The sequence below is a fragment of the Bos mutus genome, chromosome 21 (assembly GCF_027580195.1).
Source record: "Bos mutus isolate GX-2022 chromosome 21, NWIPB_WYAK_1.1, whole genome shotgun sequence".
Lineage (NCBI taxonomy): Eukaryota > Metazoa > Chordata > Mammalia > Artiodactyla > Bovidae > Bos > Bos mutus.
Window position 1 is genome coordinate 64,821,692 of NC_091637.1, and position 26,174 is coordinate 64,847,865.

The following is a 26,174-nucleotide window of genomic DNA, read 5'->3' on the forward strand; positions in this document are numbered from 1 at the left end:
AGCATAATTTAGTTAATGCCTCAGCTACTGTGCAAATGAATAGTCAGATTCTTGGATCAGTGGGAAGTATATCTAAGTAGTTTTACCACCTTGTGTGTTCGTTATTTTGTAGGACGGATGTTCCTGATACTTCAGCTTTTGCTGTGCTCAGTTGTCACACCAACTGTGATAGGGAGGAGAATAAGGTGAACGATGGACAGGGCTGTCGTCTTAGATTGGGCAATTTGTCTGAGGGTCCTCATGGTGTTGTTAAAAAGTATTAAATTAATCAAAAAATTACCATAGTTCAATGATAAATAATCAAGAATGATTATTTCAAATAATTGATAATGGGCGGAATAGAGGTCGAAAATTGGTTGAGAAGACTGATCCTGTAAACTGAGGTTAGGGGTATTGAAGGGTGTCATTCTTGGGATACTTATTTTTATTATCACAATTATTATTTTTATTATTATTAAACTATTACCATTATTAAATGGAGAAGGAAATGGCAACCCACTCCAGTTTTCTTGCCTGGAGTATCCCATGGACAGAGGAGCCTAGTGGACTGCAATCCATGGGGTTGAAAAGAGTCAGACATGAATGAGTGACTAACACAACAACCATTATTATATACTTATTATTCTTATTGATTCAATGATTAATATATATTACCACTTATTCAATGATTTAATGAAAACAAATATAGAAATGAACAAAGAAAAGAGAGATGATGATCGTGATGGGAAGAGTCCTAAATGATGAAAACATGTCTCAGACTCTGAGGTCCAACCCAGAATGTCAGTAGTCTCTTCCTTCTGGTGAAATTGTTTCTGTAGAGATATCAGGAACATAGGTAAGTTATATTCTTCTTTTGATTTCATAGACTTAAATTTGTTACTATTAATGGATCTCTGAAGAACCATTAAGCAAATGTAAGAAAGTGAAGCACTGTCCACATAGGAGCATATTGAGTGAGACAAAAGGTACCATAATAAACTCTGAAAACACTGAATCATATTCAGTAAATGAGTGAGGGTCACGTCTTTGACCAAGGTTAGATAGAAATGCATGAAAGTGAGAATATTAGTCACTCAGTCATGTCCGACTCTTTGTGACCCCAGAGACTGTAGCCCACCAGGCTTTTCTGTCTTTGGGGTTCTCCAGGCAAGACTACTGGAGTGGGTTGCCACTTCCTTCCCCGGGGGATCTTCCTGAGCCAGGGTTGAACTTGGGTCTCCTGCATTGCAGGCAGACTCTTTACCGACTGAGCCACCAGGGAAGACCTAGAAATGCACAAGAGACAGTTTAGGAGTTTTGCTTCAAACTAAAGATTGAGTTTTTTGTTTTAACAAGATTAAAGGAATGTGAAGAAAGGAAAAGTAATACATTCCTAAATACTGAGCAAACAAAGTATAGAAAACAAGAACCACTGGTTGGTTATTAGGTGTCAATACTTTTATTATCATCTGTGCTCTGTACTCCTCAGAAAGAAGCCAGCACAAATGGTTTAGCATCTTCAAGGACAGAGGCTCTGGGGTCACCTCTCTATAATAGGAAGGTGGAGATTAATGGGAGTAGTAGTTGGAGTTCTCTGTTTTTTTTTTATTGAAGTAATTTACTGTATTATTATTGAATGTTGAATATAAGTAAAGAAATGTTGAATATAAGTAAAGAAGGCAGCTGCATCAGAGTGTTGCATATGGATATATGAGCTATTGTATTGATGAATGTATATATGGAAAACAGTGTATTATTGAGGAAGATACATTAAAGTAATAATACTTCAGTGTACACCTGTATTGCTTTATTTTTTGAATTGTTCTTGCTAAATTTATTAGTGGATTTTTATTTAACCAATAAAGATACAGAAATATGTGCAGAAAAAGGGGGACCGGTGTTGGATCTATGATGATTTCTGGTCATCATCAATATGAATCATATACAATGAAAGCGTGTCTGGAACTAGAGGTCCAATATTGGATTAAGCTTGTCCATTCACAGCAGAGAAGATATTCTGTAGACAGATGTTGGAAAGAGTGCCTCGTTTTATTATCATCTCCTTTGCGTTATTCTCCTCAGAATGGGTGCACTTAGGCGGGTGGAAGCATCTTCCACGGTTACACACTCTCTGGTTTCATTTGTGCTGTAGGTATGTTAAGACCATGTGAGTAATAGCCAGTGTTTTAGTTTGAGTGGATAGTTGGTAGTTCAGTCGCTCGGTCGTGTTCCACTCTTCACGACCCCATGCACTGCAGCTTGCCAGGCTTCCCTGCCCGTCACCAACTCCGGGAACTTGCTCAAACAATCAAAGAAGGGAAAATGCCATGTTAAGTATCAGATTGACATGAAATATCTCCTTTATTAATCTATAAATGTATCTTTGAGGTCAGTTTTGGAAACAGAGTTAGTCTCTGGAAAAGATTTTTGAGATAGACATTGCGGATATTTTAGTTTATTTTTCATTTATGTGTATTTAGTAGCAAATTTATAAATAAACTCAAATATTTATGAGAATGAAAAATAAAAGGGTTTTCTTGGGCTAGTGATGATGACTTGTAGCAGATAAGTCTATATAATGAATAATATATGTCCTGATACTGAGGTCCAACAAAAACCTAGTGTATTTCTTTTCATTCATCCAAGAGATAGATGTTGGAGAAGGCAATGGCACCCCACTCCAGTACTCTTGCCTGGAAAATGCATGGACGGAAGAGCCTGGTGGGCTGCAGTCCATGGGGTCGCTAAGAGTCGGACACGACTGAGCGACTTCCCTTTCACTTTTCACTTTCATGCATTGGAGAAGGAAATGGCAGCCCACTCCAGTGTTCTTGCCTGGAGAATCCCAGGGTCGGGGGAGCCTAGTGGGCTGCCCTCTATGGGGTCGCACAGAGTTGGACACGATTGAAGTGACTTAGCAGCAGCAGAGATAGATGTTGAAATATACCCAGTACAGCTATTGTATTCATCGATTTATATTTATTATTGTTAAAAGATTAATTTTAGAACCAATAAAGAAATGTAAATAATAGGTAAAGAAAAAGGTAAAGAAATAATAAGTAAAAAGGGTGAAACCTTGTCTAACTATAAACAGGTGACGAGGCAAGAAATACTATTAATAAAATTGAAAATACTGAAACTCAGTCAGGAAAAAGTGGCTCACCAGTATATCTTTGACTAAATATTGTATCAATACAGATAGATAATTAAGTCACTTATAGTTTATGGATTTGCCTCATTGTTGTTCATTCTGTCAAGAGAAAAATAGATCCATTATGAATAATTTATAAATACTTCAATATGTGAGTAAATGAAATGTGCAAATCAAAGCTCGATGGGTATTGTACTTAAACCTTTTTTTTTTTATCATTGACTGTTTTGTTCTTTGCAGACCCTACACCCTCAAGCTGATTTAAGCAGTGGCACCGTGGCACTGACCTCTGTGTTTGCATCTCTGTGTTAGGAGCACAGAGACCAGTGTGAGTAAAAGTCAAAATCTTGTGTCCTTTCTGTGGTTTTTTTGAGAGCATTCTAATGTATTGTTGAAAAGTAACATATAATAAGAATCGCCAGCAGTAGCCCAGTGATAAATACTGAATTGACATGTAACAGAAAAACAAAGGGTATAAAGAAAGATACATTGTTATGAAAATGATTCTCTACATAGAATAGTGGTTTTGGGTTTTGTTTTCTTTTTGGTTTTTGCAAATAATTGAGTTTTTGAATTATTAGTAGTAAATTAATGAACTCAGAAATAGACACCATAGAAGTGAATGAAGAAAGTAGGTACGACATTGGATCAATGATGGTTTTTCGGTGCGTGTATGAGTCGTATACGATGAATATGTGTCTGGAACTCTGAGGTCCAATGCAAATGGAGACCCACTGCCTCTGTTCCAGGTAACCCTACAGACATCTGTCAGGAATATACAAGTATCTTGTTTTATGTTCATATATTTTCTTTTTATGTTTATAATTGGATCAATGAAATAATATATAAAGATGAAATTGGTGAAACTTTGTTCAACCATAGAAAAGTGGTTAGGCAAGAAATGCTATTAATATACATTAAAAACAAATGTAAATTAGGAAATTTATGGTACAGGCATGTTATTCTTTGGCTGAGAATGATATAGTTATGGATAAGTAAATTGTTTATGTTCTCTATGTCTTGTGTCTATGATCTGTGTCAGTGTCAAGATTGATATTGTTCATTTACTTAGGAGAAACTAAAGTATAAATGATCCCAATTCACTACCTACTTAAATGATTAAATGAAACATGGAATTCAAAGACTAATTAAACTGATATCTTAATGTCTTTTTTATCTTCTAGTTTTATCTTCTCCTCCTTAGGCTTGTCACCGTGGGCTAATGTAAGGCTTCCTCGTGGTCATGAATTCTGTGGTTGCATTTGATGTGTTAAGGGTTAGGAGAACAAAGTGAGTCATAGTCAAACCTCTTCTTGGTTTTGTGGTTTTCATTTTCACTGCATTCTTTAAATTCTATAAAAAAAAATAATCGATGATTGTGAACCATGGCCAAATAGTAGAAGCAGGGTTAACATGAAACATTATATTAATGCATCTGGATAGGACACTTTGAGGTCAATTGATGACAGTTTCTGTGGGAAGTCCTTCTACAGACAAATCAAAGAGCCAAGGACCTTCCTTGTTTTAAGTTTTTGTGACGATGAAGCACTTTTTTAAAAAATATAGTTAATAGTGAATGGACGATCAGTAAAAAAGTGTTGACATGAAGGAATTATGGACAAACAATGATGACTTGTGGTATGAGTCTTTGATGAGGAACACCACAGGTCAACACAAAAAATCTAATACTTTCCCCTCTTTTGAAGTGATCCTATAGGGAGATGCCAGGCGTATATGGGGATCATGTTCTTAGTCTTTGTGTACAGTAATATCTAAAATTATTATTATTAAGAAATCAATGTCAGGATAAACAAATATGTAAGTGAATAAATATGAAACAAGGAAATACTGTTCATTATAAGTATTATAAAGAAATCTGATGACGTAAATTGGAATGGAAAATAAAATAATCAAGTGTATATGTCTTTGAGTGGGAATAATAGTGATGATCGTCATTTACTGATAAAGTTACAACGTTGATATTTGGTTTATTAAGAGCAAATTAAATAAGTATTACTGTAAATTAATAAATGCCTAAATGACTATGCAAATGAATTGTGAAAATTCTGAATCAATGGAGAGAAAGTCTCAACATTTTTATCGTCTTGTCTGCTTGATCCTTTTGAGAATAGATGCTGAAACTGATTTTAGCCTCTGTTGTCACCAAGACTGTGAGACCAAGGTGAGTAATGGTCAACATTATTGTCTTGAACTGGATCATCTGTTTAAGGGTATTTACAGTATTATTAGAAAGTATTAAATTCATTAAAAAGTTTATCATGGCCTAATGATAAATACGAAGTACTATGTTGATTAATCAATAATGAACATGATTGAGGTCTATTAATTAAAAAGGTTTAGTCTATGTGGAAAATGATTCTGCAAACTGATGTTAAATATATCCTTGATCTTGTCCTAGAGATTTTATGAACCATGTATTATTTTTATTTGTATCAATGCATTCATAATTTAATCAGTACAAACATACAAATGAAGAGGAATAGATCCAGTCATGGACCAGTGATGATGACTGATGATAATGGAGTCATGGGCGATGAGAAAATATGTGTCTGAAACTCTGAGGTCCAACATGGAACAAAATTAATCTATTCCTCTGTTGAAATTGTTTCTGTACAAAGATCATATTCTTGTATTGATTGTGATCAATATTGGTCATATTCTTGTATAGCCTTAGATTTGTTTTTAATAATGAAATTAGCTTCCCTCCCAGTTCAGTTGGTAAAGAATCCTCCTGCAATGCAGGAGACCCCGTTCAATTCCTGGGTTGGGGAGATCCGCTGGAGGAGGGACAGGCTACCCACTCCAGTATTCTTGGGCTTCCCTTGTGGCTCAGCTGGTAAAGAATCCACTTTCAATGAGGGAGACCTGGGTTCGATCCCTGGGTTAGGAAGATACCCTGGAGAAGGGAAAGGCTACCCACTCCAGTATTCTGGCCTGAAGAATTCCATGGACTATACAGTCCATGGGATTAGAAAGAGTTGGACACGACTGAGCAACTTTCACTTCATTAGACATATATGGATAAATTCATTAAAAAAACAATGGGATGAAATGTCATGCAATTAGGAATGTATGTTGTGTAGCAAAAGGTATTGATAATGAAATTGAAAGCATTGATGCCTATTCAGAAATGGTGATTGTGTCTTAATTTGTTTTACTGTGTGCTCTATGCTGTGCTTCTCAGAACAGATGCATCTTCCACCGTCATGAGCTCTCCGGTTGCCTGTGTCTAATAGGAATACAGAGATTAATGTGAGTAATCATGAAGTTGCTTTCTCAGTTTCTGTTTTTTTTAAGTTATTCATTTAAAAGTGTGAAATATATTTAGAGAATGCAGCTCTAACTTAGTGATAAATAGAGATAGAGTTAACATTATATTGATATACATAAGAAAAACTGAGGATAATTAACAAGAGATGTATCGTTGTGAGAAGAATTCTATATATAGATTAGGGGCACAAAAAGTATTCTTGAAATTTTGTGAATCATAACTTTAAAAATTATTATTAGGGAAATAATTATTGGATCAATAAAGCTATAGAAATGAGTTTTAAAAAGGGGGGCAATATTAGATCAATTATGACCAATGTTGACGTATGAGTCATATATATGTGTGCCTGGAAGATGGTCCAACATGAAAAATTCTAGTTTATTGTCTCTGCTTCACTTGACCCTTTCAACTAAGGTCAGGAATGTATGAGGACGCATAGTACTATTGGGAAGATCCCCTGGAGGCGGGCATGACTACCCACTCCAGTATTCTGACCTGGAGAATTCCATGGACTGTATAATCCATGGGGTCGCAAAAAGTTGGACACAACTGAGTGACTTTTACGTTCACTTTCCTTATTAATGAATTAATAAACAAATATAGATGCAAATGAAGAGAAATTTGACCAGTCACTGTCTAATGATGATGTCTGGTGTGTGAATCACATACAATGAATTCTGTGTGTCCAGAAGTCTGAGGTTCAATGCAAAAGAACTCATCTATTCAGCATACTTTAAATTACTGTAGATAGATTTTAGTATTATACAGTGATCTCTTTCTCGGTCTTTGTGCTCATGAATTTTAAAAATATAATTATAAATGAATCAATGGCAGAATAAATTAGCAAATGTATAAATGAATAAAGATGAAGAGGGTGAAACATTGTTCATTAATAAAATATTTAGTCAGGAAAATGAATATTAATATATTGAAATAGATAATAAAATGGACTAAATATATTATGTCTTAAATTACGCATATTTTCAGTGATAAGTAATAACCAGTAATTGCCCTGAGTCAGTTGCATGTTTGATGTTTATTGTATTGAAAGAAAAATAAAAATTACTATGAATTAATAAACACTTAAATGACTCCATACATGGAGACTGGAAATTGTGCATCAACGGAGAGAGGAGAATATCTCAGCACCAAGCTGATCTCGGGTTCTGCCTTGGTCAAGATTATGTTGCCTATGTTAGGAAAGAGAACGTGGTGAGTAGTAGTAGTCAAAGATCTTATTTTGGTTTCAGTTATTGTTTGAGTAAAGATGAGCCTGGTGGGCTACAGTCCACGGGGTCACAAAGAATTGAACATGGCTGAGCAACGAAGCACGCACGCACGCACACACACACACACACACGGTGTATATGGGAAAAGCTTCTTTAGCCAGAGTTCAGGAATATTTAAGGATTTCATGGGTATATTTTCTTAAATAATGTGATTTTTATTAATATCCATGATGAATGATTTAATTGATACAAATGTAACACAAATGAGTAAAATGAGGGTCTAACATGGGTCATTAATGATGACCAGCAGATATGAGATTTGATCAGTTATGAATGAAGCAAAAGTGGGACAATATTGAATCCATGTCCTCTGGAGGAGAAAATGGCAACCCACTCCAGTATTCTCGCCTGGAAAGTTCCATGCACAGAGAATCCTGGAGGTCTACAGCCTATGGGGTTTCAAAGAGTCGGACATGACTGGGCACACACACATACAAATAATCTAAATGTCCATCAACTGGTGAATAGACCAGCAAAATGTGGTATATCTATGCAGTGGAATACTATTCAGCAAAAAAAGGAACAAATTATTGATAATCTATGACTCTAAAAAGGAATGCTGGATCAGTGATAACTACTGGTGATGTATAAGTCATGTACAATGAATAAGTGTCTCGAACTCTGAGGTTCAACTGGAAAGAATACTGTAAACTAATGAATATTGAATGACTGAGTCTAGGAAAGGTGGAATGCAAACAACTAATAGATAGAAGATCTCAAACTTTATTTTTTGTTCTTTTTTGTGCTGTTCAGAATGAACACTCCTGCACTGATTTTAGTGTTCTGCCATGGCCCCAACTCAGTGTTGTGTCAGGAGCAGGGAGACCAGTGCGAGCCACAGTTAAAGTTCATGTCGTGGTTTGGTTGGTTTATCATGGTCGGTGCATTGGTAAGAAGTAGGAAATAGAATCAAAGCAGGGCAACTTAGTCCAATAACAGGGCTTGAGAGGGCAAATTGTGTCAAGGCATCCATGTATGAAGCACTGAGGTCAATTCAGGAAACAGACCTCGTTTCTGGGAAACGATTGATAGGTAGATCTCAGGGATATCAAGGTTCTTGTTTTGGTTTTTTTTTTTTTCTGATTCATGTATATTTCTTTTTAGTCATAAGTCATAACTTAATAAATCAATAGGCAGAATATAATGAAGAAAAGGGACTTCCCATGTGGCTCTAGTGGTATAGAAGCCCCCTGCCAATGCAGGAGACATAAGAGACATGGGTTTGATCCCTGGGTCCGGAAGATCCACTAAGGGAGGGCATGGCAACTTATTCCAGTTTTCTTGTCTGGAGAATCCCACCATCAGACAGGCCTGGACGGCTAAGTCCGTGGGGTCACAGAGTCGGACACAATTGAAGCGACTTTGCACTATGAAGAAAAAGATTCTGTGCTTGAACCTTTGCTAATGACTGATGGTGTCGGAGTCAAGGATGATGAATAATACTTGTTTGCATATCTGAGGTCCAGCATGGGAAGAAATCTAATCTATGGCTCTGTTGAAAATGATCCTATAGACAATTGTTACAAATATTTGATTATCCTGTTTGGGGGCTTTTTTGGTCATGGGTAATGATTGTATTAGTATAAGTGAATTAATGCATAAATGTGGCCAGGCCTAGAGCAGTGATTGCATAGGTAATGGAGCACGTGTTATTAACCTATTTTGGAGGAGTTAGTATTCACATTGCTTATCTCTCAGAATGCAACACACAGAAACAGATGCGTGAATTGTCAGTTTCACATTCTCGGGTGTCTTTGGTCTGCTGGTTATTTGTTTTATTACTAATTAGGAAACATGTTTATAAAATTAAATAAAAGATTAAGCACTGTTTAAATTAAAGAAGGACACTGATAAAAGTTTGTTAGGCAGCACGAGCTATTGTGCTCACAGAATTCCATTACAGAGTACACTGTCTGTTATCAGTTTGGTAATGAGCAGCGAACTGCGCATGTGTTACTATTATTCATGCTATGGCATTGAGTGTGTGCAGTTTTATCATTAGAGTGCATAAATGAATAAGTTAATAGCAATCAATCGCTCAAAGGGACAAAGCCTGGGCCAGTAATGAGCATGTCTTGAAATAATTATGATTTAACCAGTGCCGCTTAAATGATGTCCCTCTTAGAGCAGAAATTCTGTCTCTTGCTGGTTTGGGTAAGAAGAATATTGAGGGACTTCCCTGGTGGTTCAGTGGTTAAGACTTCACTTTCCAATGCAAGGCGTGTGGTTTTGATCCCTGGTTGAGGAGCTGAGATTCCTCATGCCTCATGGTCAAAAAATCAGAACCTAAACAACAGAAGCAATATTGTAACAAATTCAGTAAAGAGTTTAAAATATAGTCCACATTAAAAAGAATCTTAAAAAAAAAGTTTAAAAAATTTATCATGGAACTAATTAGATTAAAAGAGGGGTTAACTTTCTGCCAGCCGAAGCAAGTGGCACACCCGAAGTTTTCAGGTTAGTCTCAATTTTCTCACTCTGCATCCATTACTGTATTAGAGCGAAGTCGAAATCTAGGCTGTTTCATTCTTTTTAATATTTGTTTTGTGCTCCCCAGAGTGACTCCTCGTAGGTAAATGTCGTGGCTAGGGAGTCTCTGGAGAAGAAGCCTGTAGGCCTGTATAATGGTAAACAGAGTTTTCATCCTTGGGCTACCCGTCTGTTGGATTACAGAACAATGGATAAAAGGCTACATCTGGACACAAAATTTTAAAAGACCAGAGATAAGAATGAATTACACATGAAGGATTAGGCTGTAACCAGTCAATACAACTGTTGAGCTGCACATTTTTAAATATCATCCTAGAACCACACCCCTTGCATTGGAAGGTGAAGTCTTAACCACTGGACCAGGAAACCAGAGGAATTTCCTGTTTGGAGTAAGGTCATTTAGACAGAGAAGAGTCACAGTCAGTGTTCTTGCTCTCGATCAGTGGTGAGTTCTAGTTTGTTAAGAGAAATGGAAATAAATAATGAAGTAAATTAGTCAAAACCTAAATAGCAAGTCAATCAAGGGGGAAAACATGGATCAACGGAAAGAATTTTTTTCCTTTCTATATTTCTCTTTTTCAGGACAAGAGATATTCTGTCATTTCATTTAACATTTTAATTTATAAAAGAATGCCTATTCATTTCTCCTTCCCCACCCCCCCCTTTTTTTGGCTATTTTCTTTGTCCTTCATAGAATGGACGTGAACTACTAATCATTCTCTAATGATCAAGACCTTCATGGTTGAAGGTGAGTAATAGCCAAGTTCTTGTCTTCTTTGGGGGAACCTGTTTAGGATATTCAGTGTATGGTTTGAAAGTATGGGATACATTTGATGGCTGTTCCTCTCACTGCTTATACCTTGGGTAGTGGGATTTTAGTCCATCATAGAGCAAGCAGATTTGTTTTCACCCAGAGCACCATGCGGATGGCTTGCCTATCTGATAGTGACTCCTGGTTTTTGCAAGTCGAACAGTTGAAAAAAAGGAAGGACAGGACATAACCAAAGAAGGTCATAAAAGGACCAATGATAAGACTGTGTTGTCAACCGAGGTCCGTGTTGAATCTGATTCAACACAACAGGAATCTTTTACAAAATGAAGTTCTAACCTCTTATCAATGTCAGTAAAGGGCCCAGAGTTCTTGTCTGCAAGATTCATAGTTCTTATGTTGGGTGGTTCATTTAAGGGTGTTTATTATGCTATTAGAATGAACTGAATACATTAATTAATAAAATGTAGGTCCATTCATTCGTAGAGCCAGAGATGAGAGTGTAGTATAAATGATTGTTTACGATTAATTATTGTCATGGTTACCTAGTGTTCACTAAATTAAAACCCGAATCCAGGCATTTTCATTTGTCAACATCTTTTCATTCCACAGGGTGGATCGACTATAGCTCATTAAGTTACTCTCCAACCATGACGAGCTTTGCCTAATGCCTCTGGGGAAGGAGCACACCATGCCATGTGAGTAATAAAGTTCTTGGTTTGGGTGGTTAGCTTGTGGGTTTCCACTGTATCATTAAAAAAGAATAAATGTGATTAAAATTAAATGCCACGCATAGACCTATGATGAGAATGTGTTATGAGCTAAAGTTTGTGATTAACACAATTTAGCACAAATGAGATAAAAGGAAAAAAAAACTGAGCTTTCCCATTCATTTCAACACTGATATGTCCCCTTTCATGTTTGTCCCATTCCTCTCTTAATGATGATCTAGGCTGTTACTCATTTAGGAAGTCAGTACTCCATTTGTTGAGTTAGGACTGTGGATCATGGCTGTTCATTGTAACATCTAGAAACTGTTCAAATTAAATGCTGAAAGACCACACCTGGACCAATGATGTGAATGGAATGCATCTGAATGAAAATTATGATCAATCACGTTTGGAACCCCTGAGGTCCATGGTGAAAAGACAATTAGTGTATGACTCTTGGGGGAATCATCTCAGGATGTTGGAGAATCTAGTTGAGAGAGTTCATAGATACTGGCTTTATACTATCTGTAAATAAATGAATAGATCAATAAATATATTGAAAAGAAAAGAGAGGTCAAAACACAGACCAACATTGAGGATATTTATAAAACAAGGAATATAATTACTTCAGTTCTGAAATTAGTTTCAGTTCAGTTTGAAACTTCAGTTCTGAAATATAATTACTTCACTCACTCAATGTGAACTCCATGGCTCCATTAAGAAGAGGCACATTAAGTTGTTACTGGTTTGTGTGAGACACAGCTAAGCTAAATATATGTCCTTCTCTTAGTTTGAAGTGGGTTTGATTCATGAAAGAAAAAATTTAGGATTAAAGAAATGGTTAACTAAGTGAATGAGTATAAAATATGAGCCGATGATCAGTGTATGTTTCATCTGTTTTGTGCCCCAGAATGGCTGCCCCTTGGTTATCTTAGCTATTATTTAATGATTAGTTATTATTTAACTGTTACCTATGTGGTCAAGGAGAATATAGATCAAAGTAAGTATGAGATTAAGTTTTTATTCTTGGTTTGGCCATTTTGTTTATGGATAATGAGTATATTCTTTAAAAATAGATGGTTTCATGCAGTTATAAAACAAATCAAAGATTATGCTGGCACCAAGGATAAGAATTTGTCTGAGAAACATCATAGTTAATTCATGTTGAAAAAGGAAAAAAAGATTTTCATTTGAAAATAGATTTAGTGCTACCTCTTAAAGTAAAAAGGGCATAGATGAATTCTAGACTTAGTCAAAGATATTATTCTTGGGTTGGTTGTGTTTTCCTTGGGTTTTTAATAATTAAACAAATTAAAGATAAACAGGCTAGTAAAATCCCAGTGGCCACTCATGACCAATGATGCGATTATTCATGAAACAAAGATTTGTTTAATTCAACTGTCTACCCCTCTGTTTAAGGGGTACACAGAGAGACTTAATAGGCAAAGTTTACCCTCTTGTTTATGTTTTTATTAATTTACTTTTAACTGGAGGATCATTGATTTACAATATTGTGTTGGTTTCTGCCACTCGTCAACACGAATCAGCCATACGCACCCTTTCCTCGTTGCCCTCCCGCCCGTCTTCCCCTCCATCCCACCCCTCCAGGCTGTCACAGAGCACCGAGCTTGAGCTCCCTGCCTCATACAGCAAATGCCTACTTCCCCCTTGTTTAGAAGCAGATTCTTTGCTATTGATTTTATTTTTGAAAATGAGTACCTGACTACATTAATAAATAAGTAAAATTCGTATATAAAGAAAATTAAAATGCCAAGATTATTCCAATGATAAAATTTTGTGAAACAATAATTGTGGTCGACCCAGTTTTGCTTCTCTGAGATCCATTTAACCAAGAAGATTTAATCCATCAATATTAATTCTGTGTATAGTGAGGACATAGAGGTTAAAGTATTCGTTGTGTTCGTTCTTATATTTTAGTGAGTTAAATCTATGACAAACTAAGAAAGAAGAGGACCAGTGGTGAAAATGTATTTTGAAACAAGGATTATGATTATTGCAAGTCTCCATTACTGAAATGTATGAAATAAAACATTTTAAAAGATATTTGTTGTAATGGTACATAGTCCGTAGTTCAGGCTTCCTGGGTAACTCAGCAGGTAAAGAATCCACTTGCAGTGCAGGAGGGATAGGCTATTCACTCCACTATCCTTGGGCTTCCCTGGTGGCTCAGACGGTAAAGAATCCGCCTGCAATGCAGGAGGGATAGGCTATTCACTCCACTATTCTTGGGCTTCCCTGGTGGCTCAGATAGTAAAGAATCTGCCTGCAGTCCAGGAAACCTGGCTTTGATCCCTGGGTTGGGAAGATCCCCCGGAGGAGGGCATGGCAACCCACTCCAGTTTTCTTGCCTGGAGAATCCCACGGACAGAGGAGCCTAGCAGGCGACAGTCCAGAGTCGCAGAGTCGGACACGACACAGCGCCTAAGCACAGGGCAGCACAGGGTACAGTTCTGCTCTGCGTGTTGCACTGAAATTATTTGGATATTTTGCATACTGAGATCATAATTCATTACTTGGATTATTTTTTTACCCTATCTCAGGGCAAATACCAGTGATCTGATGGGAGGTGATGGCAGGAGGTCCCTATACCCCAGATCTTAAAAATTTTTCTGGCACTTGGTATCTGAGAGAGTGCAAAAATAACCAATACTAGGGTAATAATTTCAGCTCAGCAAGTATAGATCCAAATGCATGTCAGGCTCTGTATTAGTCATGGCATTCATATCTAAATCAGATCTAGTTCCAGCCATCAGGTAACTCTTTGGGATTAGGTGGGATTACTGATAAATATAATTCAGTATAAGGGCAAATACATGGGTTTTCCAGAAGCACAGAAGGCAAGACCCCACTTACATATCACATGCTTACATATCACATAAAAGAGAAGATGCTTGAGCCAGTAACCGAATCCCTGGTTTGTAAGATCCAGGACGTTAGGAATTGCACTCCTCATATGCACTGCATGTGGAGCACTTGTAATATATTCGTTGAATGAGTTGTTGAATAAATGGTATACATGGTGAATGAATGAGGCAGTGAGTTAGTGAATGAATGAGCCTTTGAGTAAACAATGGAATGGAAAATTGAGTGAACATGTGGAGTATAAGAATGAGGGAATAAATTAATAATGCATTGAGCAAATCAATGTGTGTATGTTACATTCTTAAGTGGATGAGTCTCTGTGTGGGTAAAACTGTCAAGAGGTGGATGGTGAGGTCCAAATAGGTCAAGGAGGGAATGGACCAAAGACTAGTAGGTCAACAGTCCAATAAGTGAAAGTTGAGTGAATTAATAAATGGATTCCAGAACGAGTTTATCAATGAATGCTTTAGTAGAAGTTAGTAATGAGGGGATGAATAAGCCAGTGGGTTGATGAGGAATCAAATGAATTAATTGATGAATAAGTCAAAAAATGAGTGAGGGAATAAAGTCAGTAAAAAGCAGACCAAGTTGAATAATTTAACTAATGAGTATGTAAATCAATGCATGCACAAATTAATGAGGGAGTGAATAGGCAAATGGATGGGGGAATGCATATATTAGAGTTATCGAGGGAAAGGATAATTATTGAGTGAGTCAATGACTCAGTGAATGAGTATGTCATCCAAGAATAAATGGAGCGCTCTGTGAATGGAAGAGTGAATAAGTGAACGCATTAGTAAATGAGTGAGCAAGTCAGTGACCCGTGTGTGAGGCAGTGAGTGGAGCAGGTCCCACTGGGCTTCCTTCCCTGACCACTCAGCCACACCCCAGCCTCAGGGCACATACTAAATCCCCGGGGCTACCCATCCTCCTCCGCTCACAAGCATTCCTTTACATGTCTCCACCAAGCTGACCTGCCTGCACAGCCGAGAACTGGGTCAGATTCTTCTCTGTCTCCACAGGGCCTTCCCAGCCTGAGCCTAGGAGGCGCCCAGTAAATTACTGCTGAATGAATGAACGAAGAGCTAAAAATACATGTGCTTTTGTGGAACTGGGATGGCCCTTCTGAGAACGGCCAGGAGCTGTTCTGCGGGGAGGTGGTGGTGTGTCAGATGGTCCACGGCATTCTCCCACCCGCGTGCAAATTCTCCCTCGAGTCCAGTTTCCTGCATCCAGTGCCAGACAGTGAGACAGGATCCTGGCAGTTCCGACTGCCCTGGACCTCGGCCCATCCTTGGGCAACGTTGGCTCGGACTGGTGGAATGGAGGCCCTGGGTCTTCCCGAAAGCTGCCCCGGCCTCTGCCAAGACAGGAGGTCAAAAATAACAGTCTTGTTTTTGTGCCTCCAGTGAGGGGGCTGCTCCTCCACTTCCTCCTGCTTTCCAGCTGTGGGACAGTGGGTTAGACGGGGAACACCCTGGACCTCCAGCCTCCCCATCACCTCTTAGACAAGGATAACGATACCTCCCTGGCTGGATTGTCCTGAGAATTAACCTTGTCTGTGTGTGTGTGTGTGTGTGTGTGGTCAGTCACACAGTTGTGTCCAGCTCTTTGTGGCCCCATGGACTGTAACCCGCCAGGCTCCTCTGTCCATGGGATGCTCCAGGCAAGAATACTGGAGTGGGTTGCCATGCCCTCCTCCAGGGGATCTTCCTGATCCAGGGATCGAACCCAAGTGTCTTGCATCTCCCGCATTGGTAGGCAGATTCTTTACCACTAGCAGACACCTGGGAAGCCCAACCTTATCTAGCAAAAGCTTATGAGGCTCTTCTTACCTAATATAAGACCTGTCCTGTACATAATGCGATACCAGGGAGGGAAGAGATGCGTTAGAAATTACTAAGGACTGTAATAGATGGTGTCACCTGCATTCATTTAAAAGCTCCCAAATGGATGTGGTACCCATATTCCCCTGTCCCAGAAGAACGAGGAGTTCAACTGAGTTTTTACAGAATGCCAGTTAGGATGAGACCAGACTACTCACCTTTCAGGCAGCATTACGTGCCCTCTTCAAGAATGAATGAATGTACAAAGGAATGATTGTGAGGCCATGCTGGGGGGCAGATTACCTCCCTGGCAGAGAATCGGGGTCCTTGGCACCAAGGACTGGCACCTCCTCATGACTGAGGCTGGTCCTACTCTTCCAGCCAGCTCCATTTTGCCTTCCACCTGCGACTCATTAAGAGATATGTAACCTTAATCCTTGAAATTGCCTGGGATGGAACGTGTTTTCACTCGATGGGTTGAACATGGGGATTTTATTCCTTTCTTAAATAAATCTCACTCCCCCAGGAAGTTTGGACAGAATGTAAGCAGTCGGACCAAGGGCTTGAAACTGAACATTTTGCAAAAGGCCCATTTCAAAATTTGAAACCCAGTGGCCACCGGCCAGAACTGAGTCTGGTTTGTGGGGGTCGCTGAGGCCTCCTCCCCAAGAAGGGAAGGGAAGATTGAAAACAAGCCTTCAGCTGTCATTGAGTAGGCTGAGGGTTTGCAAGACAGAATTCCGCGGTTTGGTTTTGCTTCTCTGATGAAACTGGAGCGGGCTGGGTCAGCCTCATCAGCCCTTCTTTGAAACTTTTTGTTGGAGGCCTTAGACCCTCCAGAAGCCAGAGGGGACTTTGAGCTGGTCGTGATATCAATGGGACACGTGTGTGAGTGCTGGAGGGGCCGACAGTCCTCGCTGAGTGGACGCTGGCCCCAGCCTGGCCCCAGCCTGGCCCCCCGAGGACAGGCGATTCTGTTGTGTCTCATTCTTTTCTGACTTCTTCGTCTTCTTTCTACCAGGAAGGACAGCAAGGTGTGCCTTTGGGGACATCACCAGGCCTCTCCAAGTCCCATGCCCGTCATCTGTAAAAGGGAAGTCAAATTTCATTCATTGATTCTGCCAGCATCTTGAAAGTGTGAAGAGCTGTGCCCTGACCGAAGCACGTGGCCCCTGCGTGCAGCTCCCTGCCCTGTGCAGCGTGTGAGCTCCGTGTCACGTGTTCTTCTCCCGTCCCTGCCCTTGAGCCTCAGCGGTGCTGTGGGTTTTCCTTCCCACGCAGAATCTCCCCACTGGCCTCCTCCTCCTCATGTCTTCCCTCCCCTGGTCTCCCAGGACCTTGGTCTCCCCCAGGGACCCTCTCAGGGGTGTTGCATCCTTCTTTTCATCACCTGAGTCTCGCAGTTGTAGCCAGAGGCTGCCTAGCCTGGCCTCAGTTTCCCCATCTGCAGATTGAAGCAAGGATGACAGCACCAAGCTCTGTCATCCCCTTGCGCCCACTGGGGCAAGAGAAAATCCTTCCAGGCCCTTGAGCCTCACTTGTAATTTGGGGGCCAGGTTTTATTTTCTTTTCCTGCAGATCTAAGGCATCTCCCAGCTCGTGTGTTTTTTCAACATGATACAGTGAGCGTCCGTTAGCTTGGCGGGGTCTGGGCCGCGTCCCCGGCAGACGGCCCCGGTGTCAGCGTGAGCTGCTGGCAGCTGCCCGGAGGGGAGGAAGGTGGGCCCGCTTAGATGTGTCCCAGCTGTGGCCCCGACTGTCCCCTCACTTCTGCTGAGAGGGGAGTGGGGAGGTGCTCTGGGCACGGAGCCTGGTGTCTGCTGTTCCACCTGTGGGATCGGAGGCTATATCTCCATTCATGCCAGGGTTTGGGTCCTGAGAGCATCACAGCACGGTTTGCGGTTTGCGTGTCAGGATGAAAGAACTGAACCAGTGCTCTTGGCCAGGTCCACCAGTTTGGTAACTTTGGTTACCTGCAGAGAAGGGTTATAAAAACCCTGCAGAGAAGCATCTAGAAAATGCTCCTCCTGCTCCTAATAGTTGCCCCAAACAGCTCGTTTCAAAATACAAGGATCACAGGGCCCTGCCCATCAGGGGAGCTGGTGCAGGGCCACCCTGGGTCTGCCTGAACTCGCCCCCTGCCCCAGAGCCCACTTGGTGCTCACTTGCCCCCAAGCCCTGGCTGCCAGGACCTCTGGGAGAAGATCAGTTGGGTCTGGTCTGCTGTTGAGACCAGCCCATTTCCTTCCCAGCAGGGAGAGCCGGGCTGAGCCTGGTCCCCAGGTCAGGAACGGCGAGGCGAGAACTGATCAGAGTGAGAGGTGGAGAGCCGGAGCACAGCTCCCAAATCCAGGATTGGGGGGTGCCCACCTCCAGCAGCAGGGCTGCAGGGGGGCCCTGTGACCCCGGGGCTGCACAGAGTGGCCACCTCTGGGTTGACACTCTGGTGGGTTTATGAATGAGCAGTACCTTCTTAAAATGTCGCCTAAAGGGGATAAACTGAAAAAGCCATCTGTGGACCAGTGATGGCTGGTATTGGGATTGAAGACTGTCATCAGTCCAGTTCCGTGTATCCCTGGATATAAGGATGATGGCAGTGATGCTAATACTAGTGCTGCCTCGATGGGTGGAAGGCTGAGGGCGCTGATCGGCTCAGCCAGTCACACGGGCCCCCGTGTTTATCTTAAGGAACATCCAGGCTGGCTGAAACTCTCCATCCTCCCCTCTGCCGTGCTCCAGCAGAGTTTCTCGTCCTTCGCCCATTCGCACCTAGACCCGTGCAGCACCCCTGAGTTCCATGCCATGGCTGTTCGTTTCTCGTTGGATTAGAAGCATCCCAAAGGTGGGAGCGGCTCTGCTCCAGCTCCGTGTCCCCAGGGCTGGCCTCGCCATTCCCAACAGCCCTGCTGGGGCTGGACACTGCGGTTGTGGTTAGACACGCGCTCACACAGTTGGACTTGGTTTTGTGACTCAGCCCTCTTGTCTTGGAAGGTTGTTTACACGGAGCCCGTGGAGGTGTGGTTGGCGGAGCACAGGACTTCCCCTGGGTGATTCCGATGGGTGTATCCCTTCCTTCGCTGGGTGAGTTCTGCTTTTCTGGGTTACACTCTAAGAGGCACGTGTGCCGGTGACTAAGCGTCAGGCATGGCCTAGGAAAGATAAAGCCGGAGGGGATCCTAGGAGAGCTGGGGCACACATGCAGGTCCCAGAGGGCAGGTAGCGGTGGGGCCATTTCTGGCAGCTGCTTCTCTGAGTGGAGGGTGAAGCCATTCAGAAGTTACCCAGGGCAAAGAGGTGAGGTCAGCTGGGGCCCGACTCCAGACACCTGGCCTTCATCCCTGGTCCGATCCAACTGGTCACTTTGCAGCTGACTGGACACCAGAGTCCTTTTTAGGACTCAGGGTTACCTTCACACCCTTGCCCCACACCGAATCTCTTTTACAAATTATGCAGATAATTTCATTTCTGTAGTGGAGAATGAAGAAGGGGGAGTCATGTGAGTTTTTCCTAGAAAAGATACTAAGCTGATAACTAAAACTTATTACATGTAATAATTCTAGAAAAAGAAACACATTTATTGCAAAACACTGAACAGAACAAGAGGAAGAACAGGACTCACCCTAGTCTCACCACTCAAAGATGACCACTGCCAGCACTTTGAAGACCAGCTTCTGGTCTTTTGGTTTCACCTGTAAATTGCAAAAGTGAGTGTGTGTGTGTGTGTGTATACATATGTACACACATTTTTAATTGGGTTCATCATAGCCATCCTAATTTTTCACCTAAGTAGACATCCTAAACATGTCCCATGCCATTAAGTAATTTCCTATCTTATGATTTTTTTTTTACCTAGTATCCTAGCAAATGACTATATCATAATTGATTTAATTGACGCACTCTTGTCAGATATTTACATGATTTTTAAAAGTTGGATGATAGAAGTTGGAGTGAGCAGCTTTGTTTTTCCATCTTCACGTATGTCTCTTATTTGTACTCGTAAGAGTGGAGTGGCCATGTCAAAAGGTGCGAGCATTTTATGGCCAAATTGTCCCCCTTGAACTTGGTACCAATTTACATTCTCAGAATTAGTTTAACAAGTGACTTTCTCTGGGAATTATCAAGGTTTTAAACATTCATCAATTTGCCAAATTTCATTCTTCTCATTTTCAGTTCTTTTATTATCTGTGATAAGAGCATTTCCCCCATATCTTTATTGGTTCTCTATAGCTGAATTGCCAGTTCAGTTTCTTTGCTTTATTCAGCTTTCATTAAGTTTTATTTTTGTCAAAGTCATGCATATGCTTCATTTTAAGAGTCAAATAGCTTTACAAGATTATGTAGAAGCATCCTTCTCCACTCCAATTCCATATCCACCTAAGCTACAGCTTTTTACTCTTTTAAATGGTTCTTTTGACATTTACAACAATTTTTCTAAGTAACATTCTGATTTTTCTAGTTCTCAAAAAAAAAATTTTTTTTTTGACTTAGGCATTACCTTGACTTTTCAACCACAGAAAATGAAGATTGAAATCTTTCACCTTTGGCCTCAACACACACAAGAATACCTGTCTGTCCCCTTCTTTTAATTTATTTAGCTCAGTTTTGGTTTGATCAGTATTCCGTCTTTATATATTACAACAGTGTAAATACTTGAGAGTTCAGCAACAGCACTGTGATTTTTTACTTTTCCTTGCAACTTTTGTTTTCTCTGGAGTCGATAATTTTTTGGTTTTGTCTTTCTTTTTTCCTTCTCTCCTTGGTTGGTTATTAATGAACTTATCCCAAATTCATCTCCAGCCTTTCATGACATCCAAACACGTTAGTGTTTTTCGTTTTATCTAATGTGTTTATCTTTTTGAAGACCTCTCTTCCTGGAGCCTCCTTCCCTCTTTTGTTCAGGATGGGTTCGTCTTTGGGCTTTCTGCCCTTACCGTGGAATCACTTCCTCATTTCTTCCTGGGAATTCTCCTTGGTCGGATCCCTAGTTTTGTAAATCCTGTGTTATTCTCATTTTTTGTTCACTCGCTTGTTTAGCTAGAGTGCATCCTCTAGCAGTTTCCTGGGAAAGGGTTCATGGGAGGTACATTTTTGGAGATCTTTCACGTAAGAAAAGGGTGACGTCTAGTCCACACTGGCGGTGGTAGTTTAGCTTGGTACAGAATTCTCGTTGGTACCTTTTTTCCCCTTCAGATTTGAAAAGCGTAAATAGCTGTCTTCTGGCTTCCCGTGATATTGATCGGAAGTCTGAAGACTTCTGACTCCCATCCCTCGTATGTGGTCTTCCGTTACCCTCCCTTTCCGGAACTTCTGGCCTTTTCTCACTGTGTTGTGAGTTTCATGTGTGTATATTTCGATGTGGTCTACATTCATCCGTTTGGCCAGGCCCTTTTGATCTGAAAGCGTATGTCTTTCAGTTATGGACGTCTCTTGTTCAGTTCCTCGGACAATGGCCTCTCATCTGTTTTCTCTTGAACTTATATTGTTTGTATGTAGGATCTCTTTGACAGGTTCTCTGCTTTTCACGTATTTTCCCTCTGATTTTTGTATCTCAATCTCTTTGTTCTCTTACTGAGCAATTACTCTGTCTTCATCTTTTAATCTATTTTCATTTCTGCAGTCTCTGATTTTCAAGAATTTTTTATTACACTCTAAATATTGTTTTATTGAATTTTGTTTCATGGATGCAATCGCTTCTTTGACATTTCTAAAAATATTAATATTAGTTTTTTGAAATTGTCTTTCTCTGAAAGAATCTTCAAACTTTTTTTTTTTTTCCTGTTTTTTCCTTCCAAGTGTGTGTCATTGTCTAACTTTCATTTTAGGTTCTTTTCTCAACTCTCTGGTTGTATAGATAGATATATAGATATAGATGATATTGACAGATATATATATACAATGCACACATCCAGATAAACTACAGAACTGTTTGGAAGCTCTCAGTATGTGGTTGGGTCTTGTAAACTATGGAGTTTACTGTAGAGAGAGCTAACTGGTCTTTGTATTGTGGAACCCCAGGTTTTAGCATTTTTATGTCTTTTTCTTTTAGATTGATTGGATGATCCAAAGAGTTTCTGATCTAGAATTTTACTAATTGCTGGTGCTCTGTGAGGTTTGTGAAGGAAGACTGAGTGGTCTGAACATCCAGCTTGAAGAGTTTGCCTTCTTTCTCTTTTGATGTAGGGCTCTGGCCCTCAGCTGTGCATGCATCTCTGCTCCAGTCACCTCTGCTTGCTCTCTGCATGTAATGCCTTTTCAGTCTTCTCTCCAGGTTAGGGAAGGCTTTGCCTAACAGGTGAAGACTGGGGGCTCTGTCTTCTTCTTTAACAGACTTTTAGCCAATTGATCTTATTTAGGCCCAGGCTTTCCTGGAGGTTCCTGAGACTTCCGTGGGTTCTGTTGACTGCACTGGCCTTTATTTCAGCTCTCCTCACTGCCAGTCCAGGGTTCCCAGCTCTGAATCAATTCCAAATCTCCTGTTGTCTTGTGTTTGTCCTCTGTACTCATGCTCAAGATCAAAATCTCTGCACTTTCATTTAGCGCAGTTTCAAGAGCAAAGGCTGGTGGATATAGCATATAGATATATGGTATTCACTATGCTGAACTGAAAGTCATTTACCCATCTCTCTCTACTGCTGTATCTTTTGTTTTTATTTTATTAATACCTTTCAAAGTAAGAATAGTAACTGTTTTTCCATCCTATGTTACCAATATCCTGCCCCGCCCCCATTTTTCATTTACCATTCCATTTTGTTCATGGAACATTTAACTTTTTATTTACAATTTTTATTTTCTAAAAAATCTATCACTAATTTTTTCTTATAGTTACTTACTTAGAAAGACATTTCCTACCCCAAGCTTATATGTTTAGTCACATTTTTTTTTCTAGTTCCTTCATGATTTCTTCTCTATATTGAATCTTTACTCCTTTAATTGAATTATTGTAGGAAACGACTTTTTGCTCCATTTCCACATGCTACATGTTAGATAGTTTTTGTTCCTCATTGTGGCTTTCTATTTAACATTAATCTGTCTATTCTTATCCTAGTATTGCTGTTTTAATAGATCGTATTGTTAAAATTTGTATTATTATTTGATAGAAATAGTCTTCCTTCATTCTTATTTTTCAAGATTTTCTTGATTAGTCTCACTTGTTATTTTTCCAGGTGAATTTTAGTGATATAGTGAAGTTAAAAACATTCCTTATAGATTTTCTGTGAAATTTTATAAAATTATAAAGAGAATTGGTATGTTTTGACACTTGGGCTTTACATCTTTTATAGTTTATAATATATAGTCACAATTCATCAAATTTGACAAATTCACAATTTGTTATTGAGTTTATTTCAAGGAACTACGTATTGCTTCTGTTGTGAATTTTTCTTGTATTTTCTAACTGGTTATTACTGGTATGTAGGGAAGAGATTATGTATCTATTATTATTGTCTATCTCATTAAATTTTCTCATATGTTCTACAAGTTTTCAGTTGAATGTTTTGGAATTTCTAGGTAAAGTGTCATATACAATTATAGAAAAATTTTGAAAATATTTTATCTCTTTTACTTTTCTTTCTTGTCTTATAGTATTGTCTGGATCTTCCAAAACATTAAATTGTTGATAACAAATCTTTGTCTCATTTCTGGTTCATGTTAACTATGATAACAGGTACTTTTTAAGGCTGTATGTTTTTTATAATGCTAATTAAGTATCTACTTCATGTTTGATTAAAATCAGGAATGGATTAGAATTTCCTGAAATACTTTTTTGATATCTGTAGAGATACTTGTGTTGTTTTTCTCCATTGATCTATTGATGAAATGAATTATAATAATGTTTCATAACTTTGAAACATTTTTGGGTCAAATTCTACCTGGTTTTCGTTTATTGTTCTTTTAATATACTTCATGATTTGGTCTGCTAGTATTTGGAATTAAAGTTTTGGTCATTTGATATCAAAGTTATGCTAGCTTTGTAAAATGAATTAGGGAGTGTTCCATCTTTTTCTGTGTTCTGTACCATATGTACATCATTTAAATGATCTATTTCATGGAAAACTTGAAAAAACATAGCTATATAACTCTCCTGGGATAATTCTGGCAACCTTTTCTATTTCTTCTGTATTTACTGGATACTTTAGATTTCCTAAATCTTTAGATTGTTTGCTTCTTTTTCTCATATAGCTTAGTGTTTACGTGTGCAGGCACTGGAATCAGACAACTTGGGTTCAAATTCTTGCTCTCTCATTTCTCATGTGACCTCAGGAAAACTATGTCTTCTCCCTAATTCTTAGTTTGTGCACTTGTTAAATGGATAACAAGACGGCCGCTGTGAGAATTAAAGAGATAAAGTGTCTTGCCTTGAGTCTGGCACATAGTGAGTGCGCTGTGATTCTTTTAAAGCCAATATTAATCCTAGGAAATAATCTATGTTTTGAGATGTAAATACTTCTTAGTATAGAATTGTAAGTACTATTTGTATAATAAAATTTATTTCTATATCGTCTTTATCATTCTTAATTTTGGACGTGTGGACTTTGTTTTTTACTAGATGAACTACAGGAGTGTCTATTTTGAGATTTTTCAAGGAATCAGTTCTTGGAATAAGTTGTCAATTTAACTTTTTTGTGTGTGTGTTCAAATTCACCAATATCTGCCTTTATCCTTATGGACTCCTGCCTTCTGGTTTCCTTATTTTGTGGACCTGTTCATATGTCCTTTCTGTTATTCTTCTTTAATAATGAAAGCATTTCATAATATGAATTTGCCTCTAGTTGCAATTTTGACTGCATGTGATGAGTTTTAATATGTAGTCTTTTCAAAATTTTAAACTCTTTGTAATTATGCTTTCAATTTCTTGTAATTAATGCTTTTCATTTCTTCTTGTTCTTAGAAGAAATGATTATCTGAATAAAATGTGCAAAAATGGAACTTACTTTTTAAATTATTTTCTACTTTATTTGGGTTGTATTGTTGCTTATACTTTCTTATTAAATTGTGATCTTATTTTATTGTGGTTAGAAAATGTGGACACACAAACTACTTTGAGAATTTATGGATGTCTTCTTTGTGCCTTCTTTTATCACTTTTTTGAATGACTCAAGGGGCCTTTAAAAGTAAGGTGACATCTTGTTTATAGGTTTTGATGTAAAGGCATTTCATTTTACAGGCTTTTCAGTTTATTCTTTTGGATTTTCTTAGTAAAAAATTATGTAACCTATAAAACAATCATAATTTAAACCTCACTCTAAGAGTTTATAACATTTATCTATTTTTTTGCCTTTGTTATATTGATTAGAACTTTTTGAACAGTATAAACTAATATTGAAGAAGTAAACCTTTTTCTTTATTTCTCATTTTCTGTTAAATATGATGTTGCTTGTCTCTGGATCCGAGGTATTTTTCTCATTTTCTTTTTGCCCACTTGATGACTTTGGACTGAGAGGTTTTTGGAAACTGTGCTTCTATTTCCCCATCTTTGGATGCTATTTTATTCCTAATGTAAATGTTCGTGAGTGTCATTGCTATGGATGGTACCTTCTGTCTCTGAGAGGTGTTTTTCATCAACCTATATAATGACTGTGCTCTTGGGTACTTGAAATTCAGAAGCACTTCTGCTTCATTTTCATTTGTTTTCCTGAGTCTGGTAACCCTGCTTTCTCATATAATTGTTTCTGAAAGTCTGTATTCAAGGCAAAGTGTTGTTTGAAAGTTGAATCAGAGACTTGTGTGTTCCAAAGAATTCTGCTCCTCGAGAGCTCAACATTCTGTACCTTTCCAGGCAATTTCTA

The 26,174-nt window shown here is 39.1% G+C and overlaps 1 long non-coding RNA gene, 7 other non-coding genes and 2 pseudogenes across 9 annotated transcripts; all 10 read left to right on the forward strand.

Moving 5' to 3' along the window:
* Positions 1-711: 711 nt before the first annotated feature.
* Positions 712-25,230, forward strand: LOC138984331 (uncharacterized). 2 transcript variants are annotated; one of them, XR_011461564.1, is made up of 11 exons: positions 712-835; positions 3,371-3,458; positions 4,315-4,420; positions 5,263-5,312; positions 6,336-6,403; positions 10,896-10,949; positions 11,583-11,668; positions 17,411-18,108; positions 19,078-19,470; positions 19,950-20,093; positions 20,878-25,230. It is a non-coding gene; the product is annotated as an uncharacterized lncRNA (long non-coding RNA). The 2 variants fall into 2 exon arrangements; XR_011461563.1 differs by lacking the exon at positions 19,950-20,093 and having other exon boundaries at positions 17,411-19,470.
* Positions 1,881-1,956, forward strand: LOC138984499 (small nucleolar RNA SNORD113/SNORD114 family; annotated as a pseudogene).
* LOC138984503 (small nucleolar RNA SNORD113/SNORD114 family) lies at positions 2,518-2,590 on the forward strand. Its single transcript, XR_011461792.1, has one exon. It is a non-coding gene; the product is annotated as a small nucleolar RNA SNORD113/SNORD114 family (small nucleolar RNA).
* On the forward strand, positions 3,775-3,848 carry LOC138984476 (small nucleolar RNA SNORD113/SNORD114 family). Its single transcript, XR_011461770.1, has one exon. It is a non-coding gene; the product is annotated as a small nucleolar RNA SNORD113/SNORD114 family (small nucleolar RNA).
* LOC138984483 (small nucleolar RNA SNORD113/SNORD114 family) lies at positions 5,644-5,719 on the forward strand (annotated as a pseudogene).
* Positions 7,055-7,126, forward strand: LOC138984505 (small nucleolar RNA SNORD113/SNORD114 family). Its single transcript, XR_011461794.1, has one exon. It is a non-coding gene; the product is annotated as a small nucleolar RNA SNORD113/SNORD114 family (small nucleolar RNA).
* On the forward strand, positions 8,272-8,343 carry LOC138984477 (small nucleolar RNA SNORD113/SNORD114 family). Its single transcript, XR_011461771.1, has one exon. It is a non-coding gene; the product is annotated as a small nucleolar RNA SNORD113/SNORD114 family (small nucleolar RNA).
* On the forward strand, positions 9,103-9,177 carry LOC138984491 (small nucleolar RNA SNORD113/SNORD114 family). The gene has a single exon (XR_011461783.1). It is a non-coding gene; the product is annotated as a small nucleolar RNA SNORD113/SNORD114 family (small nucleolar RNA).
* On the forward strand, positions 11,033-11,177 carry LOC138984518 (small nucleolar RNA SNORA79). Its single transcript, XR_011461807.1, has one exon. It is a non-coding gene; the product is annotated as a small nucleolar RNA SNORA79 (small nucleolar RNA).
* LOC138984510 (small nucleolar RNA SNORD113/SNORD114 family) lies at positions 12,036-12,109 on the forward strand. Its single transcript, XR_011461799.1, has one exon. It is a non-coding gene; the product is annotated as a small nucleolar RNA SNORD113/SNORD114 family (small nucleolar RNA).
* Positions 25,231-26,174: the final 944 nt, after the last annotated feature.